The sequence below is a fragment of the Peromyscus californicus genome, unplaced genomic scaffold, assembly GCF_007827085.1.
Source record: "Peromyscus californicus insignis strain IS unplaced genomic scaffold, ASM782708v3 Scaffold_3__1_contigs__length_106647218, whole genome shotgun sequence".
Lineage (NCBI taxonomy): Eukaryota > Metazoa > Chordata > Mammalia > Rodentia > Cricetidae > Peromyscus > Peromyscus californicus.
Window position 1 is genome coordinate 73,365,339 of NW_026294551.1, and position 25,022 is coordinate 73,390,360.

At 47.6% G+C, this 25,022-nt stretch overlaps 1 protein-coding gene and 1 long non-coding RNA gene across 3 annotated transcripts in view; one reads left to right on the forward strand and one right to left on the reverse strand.

Annotated features, from left to right (window-relative positions):
* Rasgef1c (RasGEF domain family member 1C) overlaps positions 1-11,567 on the reverse strand; it is a 68,119-nt gene extending 56,552 nt beyond the window's left edge. The window contains exon 1 of one of the 2 annotated variants that reach the window (XM_052758081.1): positions 11,489-11,567. The gene's annotated coding sequence lies outside the window, so the exon portion shown is untranslated. The remainder of the gene's footprint in view (positions 1-11,488) is intronic. The other variant, XM_052758080.1, reaches the window with a different exon arrangement.
* Positions 11,568-11,657: 90 nt separating this feature from the next.
* Positions 11,658-16,598, forward strand: LOC128123202 (uncharacterized). Its single transcript, XR_008222597.1, has 3 exons — positions 11,658-12,057; positions 15,129-15,309; positions 16,354-16,598. It is a non-coding gene; the product is annotated as an uncharacterized LOC128123202 (long non-coding RNA).
* The last annotated feature ends 8,424 nt before the right edge of the window (positions 16,599-25,022 follow it).

The window sequence follows — 25,022 nt, forward strand, 5'->3', positions numbered from 1 at the left end:
CCCCGCCCCCAACAAGGGTCATGTTTCAGAAACAAATCCCTAAGGCCATATGCGGATGGTATTTGAAAGTGGGGCTTTTGAGAGGTCATTAGGGTTAGATGAGATTGTTGAGGTTGGGCCCCTAGGGTGGTGTTAGCGTCTCTAAAGGGAGAGGAGGACAGACCGAAGTTGACACAGTTGCTCTGCCTCCCTGTGAGAAACCCTCTGCCACTCTGTGAGGGAAGACCCTCAGAGGACACCAGCCAGTGCCAACCCATGCTTTGGGTTTCCCAGCCTCCAGAGCCATGAGCCAAATACATTGTTAGTCATTATGTGCAATACTATCTGATCTTAGGTATTTCCTTACAGAACTACAATATTATTAAATTACTGCCAATATGAATAAATTATTACCACTTTCAAGAAATACATCAAGAATACTAGGGTTATGAAAATGTAGTTGCTGTGTAGCCAAAGATATATATTGGAGGCTTAAGAGGACTTGAGATGGGACCTTAGATTCTCTTTAAGAAGCTAAGTGGAGGCCAGGTGGTGGTGGAGCCCACCTTTGATGCCAGCACTGGGGAGGCAAAGGCAGGCAGATCTCTGTGAGTTCGAGGCCAGCCTGGTCTACTAAAGAGAAGAACAACTCACAGGAGGTAAATGGAGGAACAACAGAAATGGCTAAGTCAGGAAAGCGCTTGTCACGGAGACCTGAGTTCAGATCCCCAGCATGCACATAAGACTCCACCAGAAGCCATGTGAGCGGGTGAGCTCCAGGTTCAGCAAGAGATGCTGTCTCAAGGTGGAGAGTGATGAAGATATCCACCTCAAACCCTGGCCTCTTCGTGCATGTGCACACATATGCACAAGCATCCATGCACACACAGACAGACAGACAGACAGACAGACACACACACACACACACACACACACACACACACACACACACACACACACACTAGAAGGCAAGCTGGGAGCTGATATCTGTGGGCGCTGGGGGATGGGAACAGTGTGACTTACACTCAGTCTATTCTCTCCATGTTTTTGAAATTTTCTGTAAGAAAAGGTTAGCCTTGAACTCACAGAATTTTATTAAAAAAGAAGAAAAGGAAGAAAGAAAAGGTTAGGGGGAAATAAGGCGGGTCTGTGACTTTCTTCCTGGAAGTCTTGGCAGCCCTTGATGCTGTGCGACCTTGGCTTTGACAGGGAAACCTGCTGGCTCCTGGTCCCTGTCAGAGCCAGGGAAAGACGGTAGCAGGAGGGACAGTAGGCCCCCCGTTGCTCTCTCTCCTCATTAAGGTGAGTGGCAGTCCTGCTGATCGCGTTCATTATGTGAAATGTGCCTCTGTCAACGACTCCGCACATGAAATTGGTGACGGCACAATAACCTAATTTGTTCCTCTTCCTTAGACTTGCTGTTTGCAAAATAGAAGTCCATTTTCCCCCGAACAGCAACCCAAGGCGCCTGGCGCCCCTTCCATCACCCTGAGTGCTATACAATTTGGCTGCGCTCGTTCCCAAACATCTGTTTGTAAACCGCAGGCCACTGGGGACCTGCAATTCTTGTCCCCAGAGCAGCTGTCACACACTCTGTCATCTCCGCCTCTTTAAGCCGTTCCCGCAATCTGCCTCGCACAAGCTCCCAAGACCTCTGTGTGTGCCATTTTTTATCCTTTAAGGGGCTTGTCAGAGCAGACCCACTGCCAGAAGCCCTGAGCTGGAGAACGCCCTGGTGTGGTCTGGACACGGCCACTTCCCAAATGACTGGAGGTGGGTGCTGCCGCCAGACACTGGGGTGCTGCGAAGTTAAACCATTTGATGGCAATTTGTCACCAGTAGAGAGCAAACCCCTCTGGGGATCGACAGAGTGTGACTGACCTCTGAGGACTCAGAGCCAGCCCATGGTCCCCAACCGGTAAGCAGAGTGGTCAGGGCCTGGGAACCGAGACTCGCCTTTTCAGGCGTGTTCCCAGTCTGTTGTGGCTCAGAGCCCCAGGCCCCACCTCTGGCTTCTCTACCAGCCCCTTTGGTGCATGGAGCTTGCTGGGGTTTGGCAGGGAACCCTGGGATGTCTGGTTAAGGGAGGGTACATATAATGAACCCCAAAATACGGTGGGGTAGTGGGAAAGGACGTCCAGTGTTCTATAGCACAGTGGGGTCACTTGGTCTACAAGAATTAATTCAGCATGCCTCAGTGGCCAGGGAGGAAGGATTGGAAGGATCCCAGGACAAAGAAATGATCACACTGAAGAGATGGAAAGGAGAAGCCCTGGCCTGATCATTGCACACTGTCTGTGCATGGTAGTGGGGTGTTGCATCCCATTAATAAACACTAACAAGTCAGCCTACAAATAAATCTTTTAAAATCAAAAAGGGAAGACAGCCCGGAGCCCTTGCACATTTGATATACCACCTCACCCCGGCCATTCAGGATGGAGATGATAGAGCAGCCCAGGGCTCAATGCAGTGGGTCCTGAGACCAGGGTCTTCCATGCCAGGATCTAACCATCACTCCTTCCTCCCCCAAACATATTTGGTTTGACTTGACAGCTGGGGCATCATTGTCCCATATCAGCTCCCCTTAAGTTGATCCCCACAGCAACACACACACACACACACACACACACACACACACACAGGAACACCCTGGTTCCACGCCCAAAGCCTACTGCAAAGAGGCCCAGTGACCATGTGGCTTCATTAGTCAATGGTGTCCAAAGTGAGAACAGTCCATAGAGAGCACGGGAAGAGGGCATAGGGACTCATCTCAATATTTTATTACAGACTGAAAGTCCAAAGTGTGGACTGCTCCAAAATCCAAAGCTTTCTGAGCAAGTGGAAAATTCTACATCTGATGTCATGTGATAGGTGCAGCCAAAATGAAGGTACACTAAAAATACTGTAGAAAATGACTTTCAGGCCATGTGCGTGAGCTGTAGGAGAATTTCCTGTTTAAATCTGGATCCTATCCTCAACATGTCTCGTTATGTATACATAAATACCCCTACCCCCAAAGAAAAACCCTTAAACATATAAACTGGTTTTGGGTATCTTGGATAAGGGACGGTCAACTCATGCTCGTTGAAAGGATCATGTTAATATTCTCCAAGAATGTGTAGCATATGTCATGAATCACAGTAGCAAATTAGAAACCTAGGGGATTCTGGCCGTTCAAGCAGTAATCGTCATTAGTCATTGTCTTAGTTAGTGTTTTTATTACCGCCATGGCCAAAAAGCAAGTTAGGGAGGAACTTCCACTTCCACATTGCTTTTCCTCACCAGAGGAAGTCAGAACAGGAACTCAAGCAGGGCAGGGACCTGGAGGCAGGAGCTGATGCAGAGGTCATGGAGGCGTGCGGCCTACTGGCTTGCTCAGCCTGCTTTCTTATAGAACACCAGCCCACCAGCTCAGGGATGGCTCCACCCACAATGGGCTGGGCCCTCTCCCCCATCAATCATTAATTAAGAAAATGCCTTAAAGCTGGATCTTACGGAGGCATTTTCTCAAGTTTCCCTTTCTCAGATAACTCTAGTTTGTGTGTCAAGTTGACATAAGACTAGCCAACACAGTTATCTATGCCCTGACCCCAGATCCAAAATATATGACATTAAAGTTTTTTTATTTTTAAATTAATTTAGTTAATTAGTTTTTTTTTTTTGTGTGTGTGTGTGTGTGTGGTATATTCCTGTGTATTCACATGTGTGCACATGTAGAGGCCGGAAGCAGATATTGACCGTCTTCTACTGTTCTTTGCCCTATTCCCTTGGAACAGGGTTTTTCAGTGAACCCGAAGCTGTCTGGCTAATGAGCTCCCCGAGATACACCTGTCTCCTCCCTGAAATACTGTGGTTCCAGGCATGCCAGCCACACCTGACTGTGTTGGGGACTCAGTGCTGGGGACTTAACCCTAGGACTTCAGCTTATACAGCAAACAAGCACCCTCACCCGCCGAACCGTCTTCCCAGCCCCTATTAAAGCACCTCTTCTGAATAAAAATTATATATGTTTATGGCAGATGACATGCTATTTGACAGAGATATGATGAGATCAAGCTAGTAGTGTATTCTGTTATATGGAACTTTAAAAATTCACTTATCGAACATTTTCTCTCAGGAGAAGTCATCCCTAAACACTACATTGTACAGCTGGTTTTTACATCTTACAAAAATGGTGTCGTCCTCTATATTACAGTACTTTTTAATCTAACACGGTGCATGCACAACTACATGGCTTCCAGTTGTTGCTAGGGAAAGCCAGGGGTCTCCCATGGACAGACGCCATGGGGGCAGGACTACTGCTTTGCAAGTGTATACAGCAAGGACCAATTACACCAAGTGATTTCACAAACTGGTTATAGAAATCCACACCCCTACCCAAAGACCCTAAGGGTCTCTGTCCCCCACACCCTCACTGGCATTCGAATTGCCAGATGTACTGATTTTTACTGACAGAATGAAGGTGTGATGGAATTTCCTTCTTAAATATTTGGTAGAATTCACTGTAGAAGGCTCCTGGGCCTGACATTTTCTATATAGGAAGAATTTAAATTATAAATTCAATTTCTTTAATTAAAATAGTGTGCAGGTTTTCTCTTTCTTATGTTATTTTTGATAAACTGCAACTTTCAAAATATTTGTCTCTTCTACATAAAGGATCAAAGTCTTGTTTTACTTCTAAAAAGGCCTGGTTATCCTTTTCTCGTGTGTGTGTGTGTGTGTGTGTGTGTGTGTGTGTGTGTGTGTGTGTGCGTGTGTGTGTGGATTTGCAATGATATCCCCCATTTTCACTCTTGATATTGGTGACCTGTTTCTCTTTCTCTCTCTCTCTCTCTCTCTCTCTCTCTCTCTCTCTCTCTCTCTCTCTCTCTCTCTCTCATTCTCCTCGGTCAGTCTTGCTAGGAGTTGACCAACTTTATTAACCTTTCCCAAAGAGAATTTCTCTACCATTTGTGTCCCCCTTTATACATGTCCAGTCTCATAAGATAATGCTCACGTGGACCTGGTACCCTGCATAGTACATAGTAGGTACTCAAAAAGCACTCTACTGCAAAGCAACACTTAACTATAAACACTCCCAAGTATCGCTTAGGTTTCCTAAGACCCAGCATCAACACCAAACATACAGCCAGATGCTGTTGGCTGGAGGCTGACACTGATGGAGCTCTCTCCAAATCTATAATGGAAGGACAAAGTCACTCTCTCTGTGGCCAGCCCAACACCAATATCCCGTCAACTCTCCTTAATCTCTCTGGAACCACGATGCCTTTCCTAGAGTCTCAACCTAACTGTGACGTAAGGAGGAGTTTACCTTAAATTCGAGGGAGTACTCGTGCTTGGAAATGCACACCCTTGTGAATTACTAACAACTGCTGGGTGCAGGGGAGTGCTGACCCTGAGACAGCAGAAGAGAGACTGTGACAGAGTCACAGGTGCCCGTCAGAGCAGTGGTGGCTTCAGGTGGTGGACACAGAGTGGACAGGAAGGTGTCTGAGAAGCCTTAGCATAGTTACTTCCTTTGTTCTTACATCCTTCCCCAATCCTTTTGGGGAATTTACATACCCTCACTGGTGTTTGGCATTCTAAATCCTAAATAGAAGCCCCATTTACATGGTTACCATGCTGACAATCTTTCGTCAGATTTCTACACCCTAGAACACCTGATGCCCTGTGCAATAGCCCTCAGATGCACCAACACACACCAAGTGTGGCTGGAGCTAGTGCTCCCAAGGTGAAGGATAAAAAAAAAGGATGACGAAGACCTCTGTCCCCATCCTCCTTCTCTTCCCTGTAAAGGCCCCTTGGGATTAGAGGGGTCTGGATGGAGCTCTGAGGAGGCAGCTTTATGTTATCTTTAGGAACAGCTTTGAATAAGCCTGATTCCTTCGTGCTAATGCATGCCTCTTGAATGTTGGCTTGCAAGTGGCGGACTTATTCCAGCAACACTCTCAACTGGTTCAGTAAAAACACTGAGCAGTGAGACCCAGCAACTATTTCCCACTGTTTTAAAACCTGGTAAATTTAGACAGAGTACACCATTCTTTATGATGTTTTCCCAAGTACCAAGGTTGGTGACATCTCCAAGTCCCCATAACAACATCTTATCGGGTTTAAGAAAGGAATTCAAGTACTTTACAATCAGCCGATCAACCCTTCAAGAATCAGGGGCAGAGAGAAAACAAAACCAAGAAACACTAGTCACGAGCTCTTCTTAAAGATCCTGTCAGAAACTAAGCAAGGGACGGCAGGAGACCTTCTAGCAAAAATAGACACTAGCAACCTGAAATCCAACACCACAGTGGCCTGTCTCTATAGCACCCAGCCAGCATCCCTCTCTTGTGATTCATGCCCTGGAGAGTAGATGGGAGCTTCTTTCACTTTGCTCAAACTGGTGAACTACACCAAAGGTGACAGAAAATCGTGTCCATGATGATGTCAGCGCTGTGCCGAGCTATGTTTTGCTCAGTTACGATGCTGCCCTGTAGTCTTTCCTCACTAGCTTAGTGGAGAAAGCAGTCATGGGAAAGACTCCCACATGACAAGGAACTGGAGGGGGTCCCTGGGAACTGTGGGTGACCACTGAAGGTTGAAGGTGTCCTCCAAAGTCTGTGCGTTGATGTCATCCCCCAATGCAGCAGTGTTAAAAGGAAGGGGCTAATGAGAGGTGATAGGTCACAGGGGCTCCATTTCAGCCAGCACCAGCTCTGAGCCAGACCCGAGTGATAATGGGCGTGTGCCTTAATCCACTCTCTGTTACACTAGCAATCACCAATGTAACACAGCAGTCGTTAACCAATACAACCATATTAAAGCAGAATGCACCCTGCTCACATGGAGTTGGTTTCAGGAATGCAGGGATGGCTGAGGACTTTATTTATTTACCTCACCTTCATCCCAGACCAGACATTAAGGAATCCCCTAATATGGCTCACTGGCCCAACTGTGCCAAGGAGAAGGAACATATGCTTCAATAAAAACAGAATGTTTCCAATAGAATTGGAATGAAGAAATGATACTCCATGACACAGTGTCAGTGTGTCCCCCCAAAAACCATGTGTCAGAAACTTTACCCTCAATACTACAGTGTATAGAGGTAGGAACCAGGGGCTGAGCATGGCGGCACATCTCTTTAATCCCAGCATGTGGGAGGCAGAGGCAGGTGAATCTCCTTGAGTTTGAGGCCAACCTGGTCTACATATTGGGTTCCAGGCCAGCCAGGGGTACAAAGTGAGACCCTAATATTAAACAAAAATGAGGTAGGAGATCCAATAAAAAGCCATGGGTGTTCAGCTCTTACAAATGAGTTGTCCTTTTTCCTAGGACGGGTTAGTGGGTCATTGGAAAAGTCAGTTTAGCTCTCTCTCCCTCTCCCCCCTCCCTCTCCCTCTCATCTTTCCTCCTTCTGCTATGGGATAGCCAGGCACAATGGCCCTCAAAGATGTACTCCCTTAATTGAGGACATCCCAGCCTTCAGATCATGAACCAAAAAACAGCCACTGTTTACAGATCACTCCGAGTTTGGTATTCTATTACAGAAGCAGAAAAGGGACTAAGACATTCCCTTCATAGCTCCATCCCTGCCTCCTCCAAAGTCTGCGTCTTTGCTAGCTTTGGAACAAGGTAAAGATGCCCACTGCATCCAATATTTAATGCTGAACCAGAGGGATTGATTTATTTCTTGTTTATGTGTCTGTATGCATATATGCCACATGCGTGCAGGTGCTCACAGATGTCAGATGAGGGCACTGGATCCCCTGGAACTAGAATTACAGGTGGTTGTGAGCCACCTACTGTGGCTGCTGGGAACTGAACTTGGGTCCTCTGGAAGAATGGAGGTGCTCTCAACCGCTGAGCCATCTCTCCAGCTCCAATTAGCTAACTTAATTGGATGAAAGTAATACATTCCTAAAAGTTAGTAAAAAAAAAAGTGATACTGTTGAGTTTGTAGATGACAGAATACCCAAGCTATCTACAAAACGATCACAAAACAAATAAATCGAATATGGTAGAAAAACACATGTGCGGGGATAATAACCACTTAGGAGACACAACGGAAGGAAGAGATATTTACAACGACGACAAGCCGGGTCAAGTTCTCCTGAGTAAAGAAATGTGAAAACCTTGTACAAGGGCAGCTTCACCTGTGGAAGTGACCTTGAAACAGAAAAGCATCTGTGATTCCTATGGCTGCACAAAGACGTCCGTTCCAGAAGCTGAGATAGAAATTCAGCTGAGAAGAAAATGAAGTTGGTGAAGTGTTTACCTCCCAAGCACAAGGACTCAACTGTGATCCTTGGAAATCACGTTGTTTTTGTTTTTTTTAAAACCAAGGTTGATGGCTTGTGCTTTTAATCCCAGTACTAGGGAGGCAGGGACAGGGCAGATCCTTGGGGCTCTATGGCCAGATGGCCCAGCTTAGCTGGCAAGCTCCAGGCCTGTCTCAAGAACAAGAAGATGGAGGGTTTCTGAGGAATAACACCTGAGGCTGTCCTTTGGCTTCCACACTCCCCCACACACCTGCACCTGCACACAGGAACATGTACACATGTGTGAACACACAAATATGATCCAAATCCAAACATCATCAACACGATGGAATAGCTAGAAAACCTTTGGAATAAAAAGTGACAGCAATTAGCCCAGAAGACACAGAAACATAGTGAGGGGGGACTTTTGTTCAACTGCTCTCCCTGCACCATGCTCCTGTGTACAATTTTTCTTCCCTTTAAATGAAGATAAATAAAACAAATACTTTAGTTAGTTAATTAAAATAAAACAGGCTCGCAGATGCCTGTAACTCTACCTTCCAGGGATCCAACACCCTCTTTTGGCCTCCATAGACGCACATCCACAAACAGACACATGCACACAACACACACATATAAAACAAATCTTTTAAAAAAGACTGAAAGGGAAAAAGGGAAATCAAAAGCCTGGAATAAAAAATCAAAGGTCCACCCACAGAACACAAATTGAAGAAACTAGGGGACAGCCACACAGTGGAGTGGGGTGTAGTAGTAAAAAACACCTGGGAAGGTCTCTACAGACTGGCGAGAGCTGACTTTTAGAAGGAATTTTTATCAGAATACAAAGGGGATGTAACATATGCTAATATAATGTATAAATGGCTTATTTGGTAAAAAAGAAAGATAGATAATCTAGGGACTGTTTAAAATGGTTACCTCTGATGAGGAACAAGGACAAAGACACTATACCTCTAAATAACTTATAAATATAGCATTTGTATACCTTTGAGCCATAAAAATATTGTACAGTTTCAAAAATAAAATTGTATCATGAAGACCAAGGATGCGCACAAACAGGCTGAACGCAACCAGAAACTCACAAAACCAACTCCATATCAGACTGAAAACAATGCTCAGAGCTCCGGGTGCACACCCAAGGGCATCTGAAACTTAGTAGTAGTTTGGGGTTGGTAGTGCTTTACACATTTAATTCTGAAACAAGCTCTCTCTGTGTGTGTGTTCTAGGATTTAGCAAGTGATCAAATATAGTGATGATTTGGGAATCAGGTTCCCACTGTGAGAAATGAGACAGAAAATTAATTTCTAATTTGTTTTAAAGACGCTTTGGTTGGGGCCACCTGACAACGTCTAGACTCAGTGACCCCAGGGTGGCCATGGGCACACCTAACCTAGACGGTGGCTTCTAGGCCCCTCAATTCCCACTTAAAGGAGCAAAGTGCTCTTTGGGAAACGGCCGACTCTAGGTTTGGTCTAAGTGCAAATGTGAGTGCTGCACCAGAACTCTAAGACACCTAAGGACAAATGAGAAGGTCCCAGAGGCACCCAGCATCTCATTGGACCTCTGCAACCCCGCCCACAGTCGTGCGCCCCCTACTGGACAGGAGTGGGGCAGCACTTGAACGAAAAACAAAACGAGGTTCCCTTTCCACCTGAGCTCCTCAACTCACTAAGAGACTCCTGCCCTCTTCCCGGCTCTGGTTTTCCCAGGACAACGGCCTTTGAGTGGCTGCTATACCACCAGGGGTGGATTGCACAACCCGAGCCTCTCACACATCTCAACACCTCTGATCCCCCAGTCCAGTCTGCGTTCTCTCTGCCTGGCTACTCCAGCCCTGCTTTCTTTCTACACCCCTGTACACCTCTTCAACCACCATTAAGCGTTTCCTTCACTATTCAAACTCCAACCATCGGGAGGCTGCCCACTGCACCCAGAACATCCAAGCCCTCCTTCCTCTCTCTGACTTACCTGGTCCCAAGCCCTTCCCATCCCTCGCCTGTACTTGCCCGAGGGATGTTGCACCTGTTCAGCCCACGGGCTGACTTCTTCAAGGGCTCCACTCTTCATTGACAGCACAGGGGTCTCTAGCCAGGGACAGACACCTTCTCTGGCCAGGCCCAGGCTCTACCTCCCTACCGTCTCTCTCCAGCCCATCACCCCGTGTTACTGTCTTCCTAGAAACGATCTTCTGAGCCGGCCTCAGGCTTTCCCTTGGTAGCTAACTATGCTGTGGTATGTCCCTCTCACACCAGCGTGGGGGCAGGGCTCAGGGCAGGAGCTGGCAGCACACAGTAGGTGTCAGTGAGCATAACATCCTCAAGGCACCCGGCAAAGTGGCTGAAGTACTGGAGTAGGAGCCTAGGACCTCACATCTGTCACTTCACGGCCCGAGACAAAATACATGAGTCTGTTTTCTCGACTCTGAAGTGGAACCAAGGCTCTGTCCATCAGGTGGGTCTTCCCAGGACCCTTCTTGGACTCTCTTACCTGTCCTACAGCCGCAAGAGGCAGTCAGTTGGGGTACAGGGGACCTCACCACCTCACCACCTAACCTGCTGGGTAGACAGCAGGGTTGCAAGCACCCACTTCTCTCCAGGGCTTCTCTGTCTCCATCCTTGAGCCTGCCCCCGGCCATGGCCTGAGGGACACACCCGGAGCCCCAGCAGATGCCACTACCCTGCAGCCCCTCCAATGGGCACACTGATCCTCTGATTCCCACAAGGCCAAGGACCTTCGCATCCTTCACACGCACATCGCAGGTCAACCTTGCTGTGCCCGTTTCATAGCTAGGGAAACTGAGGCCCATGTGGGTGGAGATTCTGGGCCCAGGCTGGCATTTTCTGCCACTAGCAGGTGCAGGGAGGTGGCCTCCCATCAGTGGCTGGGGGGGCGTGCCCTTCGCTGGGCCCCGGACCTCCAGCTGATGCTGGGCATCTCCACCCCAGGACCTCACGCCCGTCCCGCGCCCTCAGGAGGTGGGGGGCCTCCCGCGTCGCTCGGCCCCCTCGCCGTCCACCTCCCCGCCACGCGCGCCGCGGCTCCGGCCACGCGCGCGCACTGTCACCCGCGCACACCTTGCCCCGGGTCAGCCCTGCGCGTGCCCGCCCGCCCGCCCGCCCTCCTGCCCGCGGCCCGCTCCTCCGTCCCCGCCCACGCCGCCGCCTCGCCCCACGCGCGGACCTCGCCGCGCCCCGCACGCCCTTGTCCGTAGCGCAGGTGTCCCGCGCCACCGCGCGTCACTCACCGGCTCCCGGCGCTCCGGCAGCCCGGGCCCGGCCCATCGGCAGCGCCCGCCGCGCCCGCCGCAGCCGCCGCACCGTGAACCGGGCGCTGCCCGCCCGCCCGCAGCCCGCCGCGATCCCGCGCGCTGCCCGCCCGTGCGCCTGGCGGCCTGGCCGGAGCCGTGCGGAGCCCCCTCGCGGCCGCACGGGGAAGCGCGGGTGGAGCCGCCCGAGTCCGCGCTGCGCAGCGCTTGCCCGCTGCCCTCCCAGTCGGCTGGCATGCCGCCTTGCCCATCAAGCCTCTCTTCTGCTCCCAGCTCTCCGGATCCTGGCCAAATGTCCAGGCCGGTGCTTGGGATCCTCCAGTGTGGTTCGCCTCCCGCGGGCTAAAACTTGCCCCTATGGTGCCCTCCCAAGCCTGCTCCCTGAGGTCTCTGAACTCAAACTACCCCCCTGGACAGACCTCTTCGCTTGACCAGCTTCTGGTATCCTGAAATCCAGGTCGCACTTGCCCCAAGACTGAGTCCTGGCCTCTCCTACAATGGCCACTGAACTTTGGGTGGTCTGTGTCCTCGAGTCCTATTGGCACAGGGTGGGTATCAAAGGGGTGGTGAAGACTGCAGTCACCTTTCTCCTTACAGTGAGGGACATCGCAGAGAATCAGCCATGTTTCACGGCTCTGGAGGGTCTGGTGTGTTAGAAAGATAAGGGGTGGGGAGGGGGGGGTGTCACAATTTCAAGTGAAGAGAAGGAGCCTACGCGGGACCTAGTTAGTGACTTTCTGTCCTGGCTCCATCCAGGTGTGTCTCACTGTAGAGGTCAGGGCATCTGTCTTCTGCTTCAGTAGGTCCTGCCTAATGAACTGTGGCAGAAACCCAACCCAATTCACTCAAGCAAAGAGTTTATTGGCTAGTAAAACATAATGAAAAAGATCAAACTATGTTGATTTCTGGAGTAGTTAAATTATGGACTTTGGATCTTTTGTGGGGAGAGTGCCAAGGTGGAAGGGAGCAGGGCTGAAGTAGCCTCCTAATCGGGTGAAGAGCTGGACCTTGTCCTTGGATGTGGCCCTAGGGACAAGTTTAGGCCCAGCTCTGCCTAAAGCACTCCAGCGAGAGATAATGGTGTGTCCCCAGCTGCACTGGCCTTGGCTCCTAAGAAGCCCCCTTGCCTTGGTTTTCCAGATGGCATCTCCCATTCACAGGGCCTGGACCACAAAAGCTTGTCCCCTCCCATAGGGTCGTCACTGAGAGGGGACAGAGGGAGAAGCAGGAGCCACTGAGGCAGGGGCATGCCGAGGACAGCTGAGGAGTACAGACCCTAAACAGGTTCAGGGAACAGGGCAGGTCCAAGGAAGGGATGTTTCCAAGAGAAAAGCCACAGGACTTGCTGATCCAGGGCAGGAGAACATGAATCGGGGCTTCCATGTTGGTGGGGAGTGTGGGGGGTAAGTTTCCCAGGGGTGGGTGTTGGGTAGGTGGTGGTTGTGAGGTTTGTCAAGGAGCCCTTTCCTAACAGGGGATGAGACTGTGTGACCAACGAAGATCTTGAGGGATTCCTAGAGGTGGCTGAACTAGTGGGTGCAGTCTGGGGTTGGGTGCTAGGGGGTAAAAGGAGACCCCTGGGTTTCAGGGTCTGCAGACACCCTGTGTGGTCTCAGCAGCATGTCTCTCTCAGCCTTGGCACAGATGCCTCAGGTGACTCAGGAAAGAGGCTGACAACCCACAAGGTGGCCAAGCAGGATCACAAGAACAGACAGGACAGAACTTTGGGCTCCAGCCAAGGCGTTTTTATTAGCAGAGCCCATAAACTGTCCATTCTCAGGTCTCTGTGAAAGCCCTCCCAAGTTACTACAAGGGCAGAGCACTAGGAGAAAGTCACCTACAGTCAGCCACAAGGAGGGGTGTGTGTGTGTGTGTGTGTGTGTGTGTGTGTGTGTGTGTGTGTATCACAGTCTCATTGTATACAGACCAGGATCCTACCTTTCCACAGAGCCTGGGTGAAAATTGGTGAGGGGGAGGAAGAGAGAATGCCAGTATGTGTATATATGAGCAATATGAGCATGCACATGGTTAAGTGTATGCAGTATATGGTTCATGGTGGTGTTCTATACATGCATGCAAAATAAATGTGTGTGATATGTATGCAGTATGTGGTGCATTTGCATGTACATGATATACGTGGCCAGTGGTGGCATGTGTGGCATTGGGTGCATGTGTGTGTGAAATACATGTGGAATAAGTGTGGGTCTGGGTGTAGGTGTAGCGGGTTCCCAGCACCATGATGAGGCTGGTCCCGAAATAAAGGATGATATCACAGATAGGACTCCTGGTAATGGAACCGGAGATAAGACTGAAGGTTGCTGAGGTGGTAGGAGATTCCAGGGAGCCAGGGCTGGAGCAGGGAAGGAGAGGCAGCTCACAAAGGATACATTGTGAGGACGTTGACCATTCCAGCCAGCTAAAGCCTGTCTTCCTGGAGACTCTGTGGTGACTGTGCTGAATGCACGTGGTGCGGATTACAGAGGGGATAACGCCTGCCTGCTACAAAATACCTATGGAACACAGACTCTTGTGGGTCCTACATTAAGCCCAGAGGTCACCTCCCTCCTCTACCACACAAAGCCACAGGCAGCACCTTTTCCAGTTTGCACAAAAGCCTGAGGTTGACCTGCAGGGTCAGAGCAGTTTCTCTGTCCCTGTTGGGCCATGGCTATGTGCACATCTTTGGTTATAAGTAGAAACAGAAGCAGAGTCCTATGGCCTCTGAGTCCCAGACACTGGCCCCCGTCTTTCCCATGGCAGAAGTCCGGCCTCTTACTATGATGTGACTAGGAAATGTTCCCCACTGGGTCACACTCTCAGTCCCCAGCTGCTGGAGCTAGTTTGGAGGCTGTGGCATCTGAGGAGGTAGGACCCAGCAGAAGGACAATCTTTTGCAGGTTATTGTAGGGCCAGAGTCTGGTCCTCTCCCTCTGTCTGCTGTGAGGTAAAGTTCCTCATCACAGACTCCTGCCATGATGACACTCTGTCCAAGGACATGGGACAAAGTGACTCTGGCCTGAGCCTTTAGAAACCATGAACTGCGGGCGGTGGTGGCGCACGCCTTTAATCCCAGCACTCGGGAGGCAGAGTCAGGCGGATCTCTGTGAGTTCGAGGCCAGCCTGGTCTCCAAAGCGAGTTCCAGGAAAGGCGCAAAGCTACACAGAGAAACCCTGTCTCGAAAAACCAAAAAAAACAAACAAACAAAAAAAAAATTAACCTGTTGGGGCTGGAGAGATGGCTCAGAGGTTAAGAACACTGGCTGTTCTTCCAGAGGTCCTGAGTTCAATTCCCAGCACCCATATGGTGGCTCACAACCATCTGTAATGAGATCTGGCGCCCTCTTCTGGCCTGCAGTCATACATGCAGGCAGAACACTGTATACATAATAAATTTAAAAAAAAAAAAAAAAGAAACCATGAACTGAAAATGTGTCATCAATTCCCCATTGTTGTTGTCTGGTACTTGTTCATGACAACGAGAACATTGATGAAGAAAAGTGTTCCCTGTTGCTGAACCTGATGATGTGGTCTTTAGACCTTTGGAAGTGGCTGTGGGAGAAATTTGAAGACTTTGAAAAAGGAGGCTAGAGGAGTTCTAAAGCGTTGCTCGTCTTAACAGGCAATTTTCTTGGGCACTCGGGAGAGCAGAACTCCAGCAGGAATGCAGACAGTGAAGACTGAGGCTTCGGGCAGGCACAAGCACCGTGCTGGGAACTGGACCCGGGCTGCTCATGTTGCAGTCTGCCAAAGAACTTCTATATTTCTACATCCTGAGACTTTATGGGAGACAGAGTTTAAAGGTAGCAAAACTAATCTCTAATCTCTCTCTCTCTCTCTGTGTCTCTCTCTCTGTCTCTCTCTCTCTCCCTCTCCCTCTCCCTCCCTCTCTCCCTCCCTCCCTCCCTCCCTCCCTCTCTCCTCCCTTTCTTTTCCCTTTTTCTTTTGGAGATGCCAAGGACTAAACCCAAGGCCTTGTGTATGTTAAATAAGTACCCTGACACTGAAATGTATCCACAATCCTTTTTCCCCATTAAAATAAAATGCTTTTTTTGAGATAGGGTCTCAATAAGTTGCCCAGACTGGCCTTGAACTTGTTTGGTAGCCCAGGAGAATCTTAAAGTCACAATCCTCTTGCCTCAGCTTCCTGAGTAGCTGTGGAACCAGATCTGGCTTTCCAGAGGAAATGTGAACACAACACATGGGCAGACTGTGGTTTGGTTATTACCGGCTGCTTTTAGCCAGACTTATAATAAGAATCAGGAGTAAAAAGAGATTTGAAAATATGCAGCCTAGCTGGGCATGATGGGGCACACCTTTAATCCTAGTATTTGGGAGGCAGAGGCAGGCAGACCTCTGTGAGTTCGAGGCCGGCCTGTCTACAGAGTGAGTTCCAGGATAGCCAGGACTGTTATACTGAGAAAACTTGTCTCGAAAAACAAAACAAAACAAAACAAAAAAGATGAAAAATGTGAAGTGTAAAAAGGTGGAGTTTTTCTATCCCTACTGCCCGGTCCCAAATAAACACACAAAAGCTTATATTAATTACAAAATGCTCGGCCAATAGCTCAGGCTTATTATTAACTAGCTCTTGCTTTTAAATTAACTCATTTCTATTAATCTATAATTATTAATAATTATTATAATTTATAATCTATTAATCACGTGGCCCATGACTTTACCTGTTCTCTGGCATCTTGCTTCTTGGGTGGCTAGAGAGTCTCTCCAGACTCCACCCTTCTTCATCCCAGTCCTCAGTTTGATTGTCCTGCCGCCTACATTTATCCTGCCTTGCTATAGGCCCAACAGCTTTGTCATTAACCAATGAGAGTAATTCATACTCACAGCATACAGAAGGATCATCCCACAGCAGTGAAGTCTGGCCATGGAAAGAATGGTGTTTGAAGCTGAAGACAAGGAGAGTGTGGGTGTTAACGAGATTGGTGCCATTAAAAAAAAATCCAAGTGCTTGCACCTTGAAGGTTATGGCAGAGGCACAATCTACTCCCTCAAATGCTCCCATCTGTCTGTCTGTCCACCTGTCGTCTGTCTGTCTGCCATGAGGTGAACATGCTCCTGCCACTATAATGTTCTTCCAGGAGCACAGGACTAAGGAACCATGAAGTGAATCCTCAAAACTGTGATCCTAAATAAACAATTACTCCCAAGAAGTTGTTTGTCTGTCTGTTTCAGGTATTCTGTCATAGCACAGGGAGTGTGACCAATACCATGGCTCTGCACAAAGTTCAATGTTCTTATGCTTGTGTTCAAAACTAGCCTTGAGCCATGCACTGATCAACAGCAAGACTTGTGCCAGGAATTTCAAGTTATAAATTTCCTTTGCTCATAATGACATTAAAAGGCCCATCAAAATATCAGGACAGGAAGGGAGGAGATTGGAGAGAGAAGAGGAAGAAGCGGGGGGAGGGGGTTCATGTTTTGGTAATTTTGTGTATGCTGTGTGAGGCTGGAGCATTGTGGTTAAATTCTCCCAAATGCATTTGCTGAATTCTGAGGCTGTGGGGTGGCTGTGGGGAGGGCTGTGGGGAGGGCTGTGGGGAGGGCTGTGGGGAGGGCTGTGGGGTAGGTTGTAAGGAGCCTCTCTGCTCAGGGATTGAGAGCCGGAGTTAAATCCTCATTTCCCAGGGCTTAGGAGACCAGAACCCTGAGGAGGGGACACGAAAATGCAGCAGGTAACCCTGAACTGGCCCTGAAAAGCCACTCTTGCCTCACCTGGTGGGAACCCTTACCACTTTCAAGCCAGGCATAGCCTGGGAGTCAGAAAAACCACCAGAGACTACAATTGTTGCAGAGGTGAAGTAGCCAAGTTGGAGACTACGGACACAGGGTTCCCAAAACACTTGTAAAGACTAGATCAAGAAGGCTAAGGTGTTTTCTCTTATGGCAAGGAGCTGGAGACCTCCATCGCAAGAGTCCACGGGCCTGAAGTTGGCCAACGCTTCAGAAGGAAGCAGGCGCTATCCAGAAGCCCTCCTCACTGACACCTTTGTCTCAGCCTCACGTGACCTACAGCAAGCACATTACCCAAGCCAACTTGAGGGTCTTGGACCCAGAACTGTGAGCTGATAAATCACAGTTGCTCTGAACATTTGCGGCCATTTGTTATGGCAGCAACGGAAAACTAATACAGTAAAGCGGCATCTCACCCGCCTCCCCCGCCTCAGCAGTCCTGCTCCCATGGGAGAAGCATGCCCCAAGACACATGCAGAAATGCTTAGCACAGCACTATTTGCCACCGCCTCAACCTGGAAATGATCCAAATGACTATCAGCAAAAAGGATAAGTCAATTATGCTGTCGGATGTGGCAGCAATAGGCAAGGAGTTACAACCGTTCAGTAACGTGGAGAGAATCAGAAACTGCACCCGCCATATTACACAGTAACTCAGCACGGGGAACTGTTGGTTAGGGATGGGAGAACGGTGACCTTGGGGGTCTGTGACCGCAGAGGGGAAAGGGGGGAGCCTGGGGGAGTGTGAAGTTTCACGTGGAGATCTGGGTGGTCCTGTCCGTACAGGTGGGCTCAGCTTGGAAAACTTCACTGAGCTATCCACTTGAAGTCTGTCCAATTTCTTATATATGTGTTACATTTCAGAGAAAAGGCTATTTTTTTTTTATAGAAAGCATACCTGTTCACAGCAGGCATTTGACATGTAGTTTGTAATCTGTTGATATCAGGTATATTGCTGTCACAGGTTGATCTAAATACAATTCATGTACTGGATTGAACCAGTATACTTGTGTATGCTGGTTCAAATGCTCTACCAACTGAGCTACACCTCCTCCACCCAAGTCTTTGACTTAGAAAGGGATCTTTGTAGAGTGCATGGTGGGACACACTGTAATCCTAGCACTTGGGGGCTGAGGCAGGAGGCTCATTAGTTCCATGCCAGCCTGGGCTACATAAGGCTGCCTCAAAATAAATAAATAAATAAATAGATAGATAGATAGATAGATAGATAGATAGATAGATAGATAGATAGATATAGATAAATAAATAGATAGATAAATAGATAAATAAATAAATAAATAAATAAATAAATGAATAAATAAATAAATACAAAGCCATCTTCAGGGTCAGGTGTGACCTTCCTGTCATAGTTTTCCCACCCTAACCCACCCAACTGTGGCCAAGGACTGATGCTGTCGTTGACCATATCCACTAATGCTGGATTATTTGGTTGTCAGAGTCGGAGTGGTGGGTCTTGTGTATGGTTCTGTCTCTAGCCAAAGATCCCGAATAGAAGAATGCTCAGAGGACAGGTGATGAAAATAAGCGGCATGCAGTGAAGCTGGGGACTTTGGGAAACATCTCAGCAGAGCTGAGGAGTCATGGGTTGTTAAAGACTTGCAAACGGTCTGCTTTGACTTGGGTAGAGGCAGGTGTTTCCCTGGGGAGCAGTGTTCCTGGCCTCCATCCGGGCTGTTGTCTGTTTCTGGACTTGGAGCTCTGGCTGCCTGAAGGGGCTTCCTTCTGTCTTTTGCCTTTTCTTGTGTCTCAAGTTTATACACATATATGTATTATGCATGTATGCACAAGTGGGAGGATATGATGAGGCTGTAATGACAGCCTTATCTCATCACCAAGTTTTGTCCTCTTCCAGGAAGGCTTATGAGATTTCAGCATCATGTTAAAGAGGAGGTGCAGAGTGTCCGTCCCTTCCTCTGGCCCCATGTGTGGAGTGACAGTTGTAACCCCTTCTGCTCGTCCCTAACAAGCTCTGCCATCCCCAGGAGGGAGTTCAATTTTTCTAACACTTAAAAAAAAAAGCCTATGTATCCGAACAGCTCTATGTATCCGAACATCCTTGTACTCTGGAAGAAGGCATACGGTCCTGAGTTAGTTCACAGCCTTCGAGAAGGCCATAGAATTTTCTCGACTTCACCCAACTTTGGAATCCAGGCAAAACTAGTCTGAAACTGGGTTGGGAAAGCTTCAAGAATCTTAAGTGAAATAGGGTTTATCTGTTTCTTGAAGTTAGTAAAAACAAAACAAAACAAACAAACAAAAAAAACCCTCACTGCCAGATTAGTTTAACTTGGAGAATAGTTGGGAGCAGGTGGCCCTTGACTATATTTCATCTTCTTTGATGGTCACTGGTCCATCTGAGTTTTCTGGAAACCATCTAAATACACAGTCTACGAGCAGGGGGCGGCTGTCTGCCATCAGCTCGAGACTTCAGCTCTTCACGTCCTTGCTTGGGGAATGCTTGCTCTCCCTGTCTGCAATTTGCAGATGAAGATAGCAGGACCATTCTCATGAAAGTACTGAAATGAGATAGTTAACACACGTGGTGTGCCCTGCTCTTGTTTCTTGGGCCACTTCCATAATTGTACATTTATAAGAAAATGTCTTTGTACAGATGATCACAATTGCCGGAAGATTCTAAACATCCTTTCTCTCCAGCTGCTTCCAGACCCCACTTCGCAACCTTGCACTCTAGATTTATCTTATTCTGTGGCTTTGATATTTTTTCTCATTCTTACTTTCTAATGTCTTTGTGTGTGTGTTCATGTGTGTGTGGGTGCACGTGTGTGCAGGTGTGTTTGTGTATGTGGAGGCCAGAGAACGATCTCAAATGTCATTCCTCCTTTTTTTTTTTATTTTTGGAGACGGGAGCTCACTGTCAGGCCGGGCTGCCTGGTGCTTCCCTCTCCCCAGCACCAGGCTAACAAGCGGCTGCCACCACACCAGGCCTTTCGTATGTGGGTTCAGAGGATCGGACCCTTCATGCTTTTACCAGGCAAGCCCTTTCCCGACTGAGCTGTTCCCACACAGCCCAGCTTGCCCTGTCTTCTAGTTTCTTGACCCCTGTGTCCATCTTTATTGTTCTTTTTGCTTGAGTTTTCTCCGCTCATCAGAGTTAATTTCTGGAGTTAAAGGCTGAACACATTTTCTGGTCTCTGTGGTAAATGTTTGTCAGCCCATGCTGGTTTCTATGAAATGTAGCATTTGGGCTATGCATTTTTCAGGGATTTTGTATTTTCCCTCATAATTTCCTCTTCTATCTAAAGTGTGAAACCTTATCAGATTTATTTTCGATTCGGGTAACACTGTTATACCAAAAAATCTTATGCCAACTTTGGAATTTATTGATACTTCCTCTGTGGACTGGTAGTTGGTTTTCCTTTAATTTCCATGGCATGATCAAAAAGAATATGCCCGGTGGGTACAAATATCCTCTATGAGTCCAGCTAAATACTGATACTTCCAACTTCAAGATTTTTCTTCAGCTTTGACCTGTCTGACCTATCAGTGTATGCAGATTTCCAACAGACTTGATGTTTTTCCTGTGATAATGTCAATCATCTATATACCCACAGCTACCATTGTCTAGAATATATATAACGGTGGATGCTTTTGTATCTCATATTTTGATACATTTGTATTTGCTCAGGATCCTTACACATGCTGATCAACTTGCTTAAGCCATAATCCCTGGTGATAGTAGCATTTATTTATGATTACATTTCTTTTTTTAATATTTCCTTTTTTTTATTTTTCTCTTTTCCTGTCTGAATTTCCTTCTTTTGGCTCGTGTTACAAATTTAAATTTTCTGTTAACTTTATCAGGTTTTTTTGTGTGTGTGTATGAATGTTTTACTCGCACATATGTCTGTGTATCATGTGTATGCCTGGTGCCTGCTGAGATCAGAAGAAGGTGTCTGTCCCTTGGAACTGGAATTACAGACAGCTGAGCTGAAATGTGGGTGCTAGGAACCAAACTTAGGTCCTCTAGAAGAACAAGTGTTCTTAACTGCTGAGCCGTCTCTCTTTCCAGCCCTTTAAAATGTCAGGTCTCCAGTTCTGTGACCCTCAATTTTAAGCAGGTGTTAGCATACTCTCACATCCCCTCTGGGCTCTCTGTTTCACCCCACTGCTATCACTAAAGCATGTATCCTTCTGTGGCTTTACCCATGAAGTCCTGGGGCCACGACAATGTTCAAAGGTTCCGGAACAATCCCTTAGAGTCCTCATAAAGTTTCAGGGTTCTTCAGAGATGTCCCTACAGCTAATGTGGACATGTTTAGCTACATGAATGCTGGTCACTGTCAATACCGCATATATATCAGCAGACACAAGCATGTCTCTGCTTGTAGCTCTACCTTTAAAAATTAGATGTATATACTTTTTGTATACATGAGTTAACAGACATTAAAAATCTGGTTACTAGCCGGGCGGTGGTGGCGCACGCCTTTAATCCCAGCACTCGGGAGGCAGAGCCAGGCGGATCTCTGTGAGTTCGAGGCCAGCCTGGGCTACCAAGTGAGTTCCAGGAGAGGCGCAAAGCTACACAGAGAAACCCTGTCTCGAAAAACCAAAAAAAAAAAAAAAAAAAAAAAAAAATCTGGTTACTAAGGCTGGGCATGGTGGCGCATGCCTTTAATCCCAGCACTTGGGAGGCAGAGGTAAGAGGATCTCTGTGAGTTCAAGGCCAGCCTGGTCTACAGAATGAGTCCCAGGATAGGCTACAAAGCTACACAGAGAAACCCTGTCTCAAAAAACAAAACAAAACAAAACAAAATCTCGTTGCTAGCCAGGTGGTGGCAGTGCATGACTTTAATCCCAGCACTTGGGAGGTAAAGGCAGGTGGATCTCTGTGAGTTCGAGGCTAACCTGGTCTACAAAGCGAGTTTCCAGACAGCCAGAACTGTAACACAGAGACACCCTGTCTTGAAAAACAAAACAAAAACAATCTGCTTGCTTGTAAAAAAAAAAAAAAAACCAAAAAAAAAAAAAATAGGGGGAAATCAATGACTGTGTATTAGTATAAACACGTGTGTTTATATGTGTATGCATAAATGCAATTGTGCAGACAGAGGCTAACACATATTTGGAAAATGTTAACATCTGGGGGTCTGAAGTGGGTATACAGGAATTCTTTGTTCTGTTCTTTCTGCTTTTCTATCAGCCTGAAGTTACTTCAAAATTAAAACTTGAAGACTTAATGGGAATCAATCAACACGGCATAGGAACTAGCTTTGGGGGGCCCACAGTTGTGGCAGTTTAAGTCTCAGAAGGAATAATGAGACAGACAGAAAAGCAGAGCCTCGGGTGAGAGCATGCAGGTGGCCTTTACGCTGTGCCCATTTGAACACCAAGTACTAAAGAGAGAGCAAAGTGCAGAGGCCGTCTTCAGGAAGCAGCCCTCCCTGATGCAAAGAAGAGCTTCCTGACAGCATATGACAATCACTGACAGCCAATGACAGTCACCTGGATAGATGAATTGAGGAAGTCACTCTTCCTTAAGGCCCCATGAGATTCTCACTCCCAGGAGATGATCAACCGAGGTTGACAGCATGAAAAGTGTGACAGATGGGGCATCCCCAAGGTAAGCCCACACAGACAAGCTTCTCATCACAAGGAGGAAAATGTACCTGAGAAGGGGATTAGACTGTAATCATGCTGGCCAAGTGGTCAGCTTTAGTGTCTATGATAGTGGGCCACAGAGACATGCAATGTCTTTGGGTGTGATTGAATAAAGGACACATTATCAATTAAATGTATGATTACCTAAAGATCATGCAAACCTGTCTGGGCTTTTGGTATGCCTCCCAAATTCCAGAAATACAGGAAAGGGATAAAAGATCAGTGCGACCTTATGGAAGCTGCCACACGTGGCTAGAGGTGCACATCTTACAGGACAGCCTGCTTTAGTCTGTTTTCTGCTGCTATAACAGAATACCCAAGATTAGGTCATTCTTAAAGAAATGTATTTGGCTCACAGTTCTGGACGTTAAGGAGCACTGCAATGTGCAGGTACTTGCTCAGCCTCTGGTGAGGGCCTCTTACTGTAAGATATTACAGTAAAAGGGCAGAATGGGGATACAGGTGCATGGTCATCAGAAACACAAAGGAGAACGTGACCTGTTTGCTAACAACCCACCCTTGGGACAAGTAACCTAGTCCAACACTTAACTCACTTCCATGAGACCCAACCCAGACTCAAGAGAATACACTCAGTCTCTAAAGAAAGGCATTAGTCCCACCATGAGAGCCTCTCGCGATCCAATCACCTCCCACTAAACTCCACCTGTTGAAGGTCCCACCACTTCTCAATTCTGGTTATACTGGGGACCAACTTGTCATCGCATGAACCTCTGCGACAAACAGTATCTGTAATGGCTGGTCTTGAGAGTCAACTTCATGGGATTTGGATCTACCTAGGAGACACACCTCTGGGCATGGCCATAAGGGCATTTCCAGAGAGGTGCGACTGAGGAAAGATCCATCCTGAAATTGGATGATGCCATCCCTCTGCCTGCATATGTGTGCCCCAGACTGAGGAAAAAGGAGAGAAAGAGAAAATGATTCAAGCCACCAAGCCTCCCCCATGATGACGAACCATACCCTCAAACTCTGAGTCAAAGTAACCCCCTTATTTTTGTAAGGTATTTTGTCACAGCATGAGGAAAGGGACTAATACAACATCCAGGCCACATCCAACTGGTACCATACATTACCTTCCCTGGGGATGAGAAATACTTAAGAACACAACAGTTAGAAGCCCGATGTCATCACAGACACGACTGGGCTCTGGCCTAAAGGACAAATTATGCTCTCAGTGATGAACTTGTGAAGACAAGCCCAGCAGGCCCTGGGTCACAGCTGTCTCGCAGGCTCCGGTGATGCTTCTGTTGGAAGGGCTTCTCCCCGGATTCTCAGAGGTCTTTATAAACCAAAGAGCATGAGGAATGAGTCGATGAACTCTCTGGACCTTGGAAAGGAGCAAGTAAGTCTGCTGTTCACTTCTTTATGCCTGGCGGGTATGGATGCTACCTCTCCCCACTTCCCTCTATGATGGGGATGAAGGTGAAATTACTTGAATTTCCCATCTAACTCCAAGTTCCCAAGACAAAGAACTGAAGCAGGAAACGCTCTGTCACAACGCTCTCTGGGTTTTTAAACCATGGAGGAGCATGCAGTTCAAGGCTTTGCGGCATAGCATGGGACCAGTTCCCAATGGTTGTAAAGGAGTATTCCTTTTACATCATGGTGACATTTAGCTGCAAGGGATGTGACTCACCACACTGCCACCCTATTACTGATGTTGCTGCTGACTGGTGATTCAAAATGACAACACCAAAAAGATATCAAACCACTATCTTATTGTCAAAGGTAACCTTATGCTTAAATTCACAGGAGCAGACACTCTTCAGAACAGTGTTGAGTAGCTGACCACACACCACTTTTACATACAAGTACTCCTACTACAAAAAACAAAACCCTTGGGGCTGGAGAGATGGCTCAGCGGTTAAGAGCACTGACTGCTCTTCCAAAGGTCCTGAGTTCAATTCCCAGCAACCACATGGTGGCTCACAACCATCTGTAATGAGATCTGGTACCCTCTTCTGGCCTGCAGTCATACATGCTGTATACATAATAAATAAATAAATCTTTAAAAAAAAAAAAGAAAACAAAAAACAAAACCCCATCAAACTATATACACAGACCACCTCAGTTAATAAACGATGCTGGAGCTGTCTATATTGAG